This window comes from Arachis ipaensis, chromosome B10 (genome assembly GCF_059453495.1).
Source record: "Arachis ipaensis isolate K30076 ecotype BB chromosome B10, ASM5945349v1, whole genome shotgun sequence".
NCBI lineage: Eukaryota > Viridiplantae > Streptophyta > Magnoliopsida > Fabales > Fabaceae > Arachis > Arachis ipaensis.
The window spans coordinates 33,254,943-33,261,782 of NC_142435.1; the positions used below are offsets into that span (position 1 = coordinate 33,254,943).

General features: G+C 37.2%; 1 non-coding gene across 1 annotated transcript; it reads right to left on the reverse strand.

The window, feature by feature from the left end:
* Positions 1-4,731: 4,731 nt before the first annotated feature.
* LOC148579623 (small nucleolar RNA R71) lies at positions 4,732-4,839 on the reverse strand. Its single transcript, XR_015899495.1, has one exon. It is a non-coding gene; the product is annotated as a small nucleolar RNA R71 (small nucleolar RNA).
* Positions 4,840-6,840: the final 2,001 nt, after the last annotated feature.

A 6,840-nucleotide genomic window follows, 5' to 3' on the forward strand; every position in this document is an offset into this window, starting at 1 on the left:
TTTGCTAGTTTTAGGAGTTTATTTTCCTTGTTTTCTTAGTAGCTTTTGTTTTTATTCTCTCTTTCTATTATGAGTTCTTACCCTTTTGGCTATGAGTTTGGTTCTATCCATGTTGTAGGAAATGAAAATTTCTATGAGGATATGCATCAAGGATGGGGAAACCAAAGGTCGGAGGAGCCTCAAGCATATGAACAATCTTCATGGCAACAACTTCCTCCGGCTTACTATGAGCATGAACCACCCCATGGTGCATACCAATCCAATGGTTATGGTGATTCTTCTTATAGTTATCAACCAAACCCACCATATACCTATTAACCTCCTCCTCAACATTGTTCTCAACCTTATTCACAAGCCCTATACCACCAAACACCCCCATATAATATTAACCCATATCCACTATACCAACAACCATATGACCCATACTTAGAGCCACCACAATTTCAACATCAATACTCCCAAGAACCACCACCTCTATATACACCACATCCATACCCTTACTAAGATGAACCACCTCCCGTATATGAGAACTTTCAACCACATGATGAATTCTCCTTTCCACCACAATCCTTCATGGAAGAATACCTATATCCATCGATCCAAGAGCAACATGACCCTAATTGTATTAGCCAAAACAAGAGCCAATGGATCGTCTCATGGAAGCGATGAATTGGTGATGAGCGGATAATTTATACGCTTTTTGGCATTATTTTTAGTATGTTTTTAGTAAGATCTAGTTACTTTTAGGGATGTTTTTATTAGTTTTTATGTTAAATTCACATTTCTAGACTTTACTATGAGTTTGTGTATTTTTCTGTGATTTTAGGTATTTTCTGGCTGAAATTGAGGGACTTGAGCAAAAATCAGATTCAGAGGCTGAAGAAGGACTGCTGATGTTGTTGGATTCTGACCTCCCTGCACTCAAAGTGGATTTTCTGGAGCTACAGAACTCAAAATGGCGCGCTTCCAATTGCTTTGGAAATTAGACATCCAGGGCTTTCCAGCAATATATAATAGTCCATACTTTGGCCGAGTTTAGAAGACGTAAAAGGGCGTTGAACGCCAGTTCTACGCTGCTATCTGGAGTTAAACGCCAGAAACATGTTACAACCTGGCGTTCAACTCCAAAAGAAGCCTCTGCACGTGGAAAGCTAAAGCTCAGCCCAAGCACACACCAAGTGAGCCCCAGAAGTGGATTTATGCATCAATTACTTACTTCTGTAAACCCTAGTAGCTAGTTTATTATAAATAGAACTTTTTACTATTGTATTAGACATCCTGGATTGTATTTTTGATCCTGTGATCATGTTTTGGGGGCTGGCCTCTCGGCCATGCCTGAACCTTTCACTTATGTATTTTCAAACAGTAGAGTTTCTACACTCCATAGATTAAGGTGTGGAGCTCTGCTGTTCCTCATGAATTAATGCAAAGTACTACTGTTTTTCTATTCAATTCAACCTATTCCGCTTCTAAGATATTCATTCGCACTTCAACATGAATGTGATGAACGTGACAATCATCATCATTCCCCCACGAACGCGTGCCTGACAACCACTTCCGTTCCACCTTAGATTGGATGATTATCTCTTGGATCTCTTAATCAGAATCTTCGTGGTATAAGCTAGATTGATGGCGGCATTCATGAGAATCCGGAAATTCTAAACCTTGTCTGTGGTATTCCGAGTAGGATTCTGGGATTGAATGACTGTGACAAACTTCAAACTCGCGAGTGCTGGGCGTAGTGACAGATGCAAAAGGAGGGTGAATCCTATTCCAGTATGATCGAGAACCTCCAGATGATTAGCCATGCAGTGACAGCGCATCGGACCATTTTCACAGAGAGGATGGGAAGCAGCCATTGACAATGGTGATGCCTCCAGATGATTAGTCATGCAGTGACAGCGCATCGGACCATTTTCACAGAGAGGATGAAAAGTAGCCATTGACAATGGTAATGTTCTTACATAAAGCCAGCCATGGAAAGGAGTAGGACTGATTGGATGAAGACAGCAGGAAAGCAGAAGTTCAGAGGGATGAAAGCATCTCTATACCTTTATCTGAAATTCTCACCAATGATATACATAAGTATTTCTATCTTTATTTTCTGTCTATTTATTATTTATTTTCGAAAACTCCATAATCAATTATTATCCGCCTGACTGAGATTTACAAGATGACCATAGCTTGCTTCATACCAATAATCTCCGTGGGATCGACCCTTACTCACGTAAGGTTTTATTACTTGGACGACCCAGCGCACTTGCTGGTTAGTTGTATCGAAGTTGTGAATGAAAAACGATTTATTAAGACGTGTGTACAAAGTTTTTGGTGCCGTTGCCGGGGATTGTTCGAGTTTGGACAACTGACGATTCATCGTGTTGCTCAGATTCGGTAATTTTCTTCTTATTTTGTTTTCAAAAAGTTTTCAAAAATTTTTCAAAAATATTTTCTTCTTTTTTGTTTTTCCCAATTAATATTCGAAAAAAAAAATAATATTTTCAAAAAAAAAATTTATATTTTTCTTCAGAATTTTTAAGAATGAATTCTAGTGTTTCATGAAGCATGTTGAAGCTTGGCTGGCTGTAAAGCCATGTCTAATTCTTTTGGATAGGGGCTTCCAACCATCAGCATAGAGGCAAGTTAATTCGAATATCAGCTGTTGCATGCCTGATTTATATCCTAAAGTTGGCTGGCTATTAAGCCATGCCTGACCCTCAGATTGGAGCTTTAGACTAAGAGTGCAAGATTCCTGGAATTCATATTAAAAATTTTGGAATCCTTATTTTTCTTTTTCACACTAATTTTCGAAAAATATAAAATAAAAATACAAAAAAAAATCACAAAATCACAAAATCAAGTTTGGTGTCAACTGCATTTTTTCTAAAAATTCTCTGCATTTTTCGAAAATTCATGCATTCATAGTGTTCTTCATGATCTTCAAGTTGTTCTTGATAAACCTTCTTGATTGATCTTCATATTATATTGTTTTGTGTTGTATGGTGTTTTTCATGTGCATTCTTGAATTCTTAGTGTCTAAGCATTAAAGATTTCTAAGTTTGGTGTCTTGCATGTTTTCTTTGCATAAAAAATTTTTTCAAAAATAAGTTCTTGATGTTCATCTTGATCTTCAAAGTGTTCTTGGTGTTCATCTTGACATTCATAGCATTCTTGCATGCATTCATCATTTTGATCTAAAAATTTTCATGCATTGAGTCTTTTTCATGTTTTTCTTTTTCATCATTAAAAATTCAAAAATAAAAAAAATATCTTTCCTCTCTTCTCTCATAAATTTCGAAAATTTGGATTGACTTTTTAAAAAATTTTTAAAAATTCAATTGTTTCTTATGAGTCAAATCAAATTTTCAATTTAAAAATCTTATCTTTTTCAAAATCTTTTTCAAAAATCAAATCTTTTTCATTTTTCTTATTTATTTTCGAAAAATTTAAAAATATTTTTCAAAAATCTTTTTCTTATCCTTATCACATAATTTTCGAAAATAACATCATCAATTAATGTTTTGATTCAAAAATTTCAAGCTTGTTACTTGCTTGTTAAGAAAGATTCAAACTTTAAGTTCTAGAATCATATCTTGTGATTTCTTGTGAATCAAGTCATTAATTGTGATTTTAAAAATCAAATCTTTTTCAAAACTAATTTCAACCATATCTTTTCAAAAATATCTTTTTATCTTATCTTTTTCAAAATCATATCTTTTTCAAAAATTTGATTTTAAAATATCTTTTCTAACTTCTTATCTTCTTATCTTTTCAAAATTGATTTTCAAAATTTGTTTCAAATAACTAACTAACTTTTTGTTTGTTTCTTATCTTTTTCAAAACTACCTAACTAATTCTCTCTCTCTAATTTTCGAAAATATCTTCCCTCTTTTTCAAAAATTCTTTTTAATTAACTAATTGCTTCAAATTTTAATTTTAATTTTCAAAAATCACTAACCATTTTTCAAAAATAATTTTCGAAATTCCTCTTTCTCTCTCATCTCCTTCTATTTATTTATTCATCTACTAACACTTCTCTCCCATCCAAAAATTCGAACACTACCTCCCTCTCTGTGTTCTAGTTTTTTTCTTCGCTTCTTTACATTACATTCTTTTCTTCTTCTACTCACACAGGGGAACCTCTATACCTGGGTAAAAAGGATCCCTATTATTATTATTTTTCTGTTCCCTCCTTTTCATATGAGCAGGAGCAAGGACAAGAATATTCTTGTTGAAGCAGATCCAGAACCTGAAAGGACTCTGAAGAGAAAACTAAGAGAAGCTAAATTACAATAATCCAGCAAGCACCTTTCAGAAATTTTCGAACAAGAAGAGGAGATGGCAGCCGAAAATAATAATAATGCAAGGAGGATGCTTGGTGACTTTACTGCACCTAATTCCAATTTACATGGAAGAAGCATCTCCATCCCTACCATTGGAGCAAACAACTTTGAGCTGAAACCTCAATTAGTTTCTCTGATGCAGCAGAACTGCAAGTTTCATGGACTTCCATCTGAAGATCCTTTTCAGTTCTTAACTGAATTCTTGCAGATCTATGATACTGTTAAGACTAATGGAGTAGATCTTGAAGCCTACAGGCTCATGCTTTTCCCTTTTGCTGTAAGAGACAGAGCTAGAGTGTGGTTGGACTCTCAACCCAAAGATAGCCTGAACTCTTGGGATAAGCTGGTCACGGCTTTCTTAGCCAAGTTCTTTCCTCCTCAAAAGCTGAGCAAGCTTAGAGTGGATGTTCAAACCTTCAGACAGAAAGAAGGTGAATCCCTCTATGAAGCTTGGGAGAGATACAAGAAATTGACCAAAAAGTGTCCTTCTGACATGCTTTCAGAATGGACCATCCTGGATATATTCTATGATGGTCTGTCTGAATTAGCTAAGATGTCATTGGATACTTCTGCAGGTGGATCCATTCACCTAAAGAAAACGCCTGCAGAAGCTCAAGAGCTCATTGACATGGTTGCTAATAACCAGTTCATGTACACTTCTGAGAGGAATCCTGTGAGTAATTTGCTACTATGAACTCTCACCCTTCTCGCTTTGAGTTTGGTTATAACTTTGTTGAAGGAAATAGAAGTTACAGCAGGAATATGCATCAAGGTCAGACCAATCTAGGATGGATGGAGCCAAGAGGATCTAATCAACCCTTTAGGCAACAACACCCTCCAAGATATCATGGACAACGACCATTCTACAATGCATACCCAGCTGATAGATATGGTGGACAACCTTGTAACTACCAACAAGCCCCACCCCATGCCTATAGACCATCCTCTCAACATAACCTTGAACCACCACACTCACAAGCTTCTCTTCACCATTCGCCACCACATGATCCCTATTTACCCCAGTTCCAATCCAATCACTCCCAAGCACCACCACTTTCCTATGTATCATGTCCAAATCCATCACCTCAAGAATCAGAGGTTCGCCTCAAGGAAACAGTAAATAAACTTCAAACAACCATTCGACAACTGGAGCAAGCAGTAATTCAATTAGCTTCTAGACGTTCGAACATTCAAGGACCAACCACAGCCCCATGTGGACAATCTAACGAAGAGCGTAGCATGAAGGAAATACTAGAAACTCCAGTGGAAAAGACAGAGAATGAATTTATACTAGAACAAGTAGAAGAAGCTGTCATTACGCAAGAAGAAGAGTTGGTTGAAGATCTAGGAGACGCTGAACCTCCATGGGAATTCAGAGCTGAGGAGAACTCCGTCAAGGACGTTACAGTTGATGCTAAGGAGGACAGTGCACAATCCCCAAGGCAAGTCGTTTATGAAGAACTAGACGGAATAACCCAGGACACAAATTCCCTTGATGATGATAGTCACAAGTCAAGTTCTCTTAGTGATGAACTTGCATCTGCAAGTGAATTCTCTGAGATTGAAGAATCTTCCCCAAATGAATACGAAGATGATGCAGAGGTAGATTTCTCTCGACCTCCAATCTATGACTCGAGTGATGAGGAAGACATAAAAGACTTTGACTAGGACACAGATGCATTTGAAGAACCTTGCAAAGAAGTGGAGGAATTCACAGAAGAGCACAAGGGAGTAGAACTTACAGAACCACCAGAAACACCTACCCCAAGGCCATTACCACCCAATACAAGCTTCAAGTGGGTACAATCCTTAACCTTTAACTTTACTTTTTTACTTGAATATAGTTTGCTTGAAACAGATGGCCAACTTAGAGCTCTCTGCGGCTTTGAGAGTAAGAGGGAAATGGCTCGTGCTCAGAGCTGGTGCACAAGGTTCAATAAGGTTCCACGCTTCAAATTGAAGTGCACGGATTGGTATCATGTTCAATTGAATGGATCTCGGAAAACGTTTGGTCACCATGGTGAGAATCTACTTTCTAAACCGCCCGGATGGAAAAATATTGATCAAGACGGAGGCGGATTTAAAAGCAAAGTTTGGGATCCTGGAATCTATTCCGACATTCGTCATTCCGGGAGCCTAAAAATTTGTTTGAAGCTGCTCAGGAGCTTTACATGCCTAGTTTGGGACCCCGGAGGCTATTGGCATTCCAAGCATTGGTGGAGATTTTTGGATGAATTTAAACATAAGCCGCCATAACAGGAAGACCCTCCAATGTCCAACTTAAGGACTTTAACTAAAAGTGCTAGGTGGGAGACAACCCACCATGGTATGATCGTTCATTTTTCAATTTTTATTTTGTTATGTTTGTTTTCAAGTTTTATTTTATTTTATAATATTGAACCTGGAATTTTGCATCGCATTCATATTAATCATTGCATTCTGCATGCTGCATAAAAAAAGGGTGCGCGACGTGACCGCATCACTCATGCGATCGCGTCAT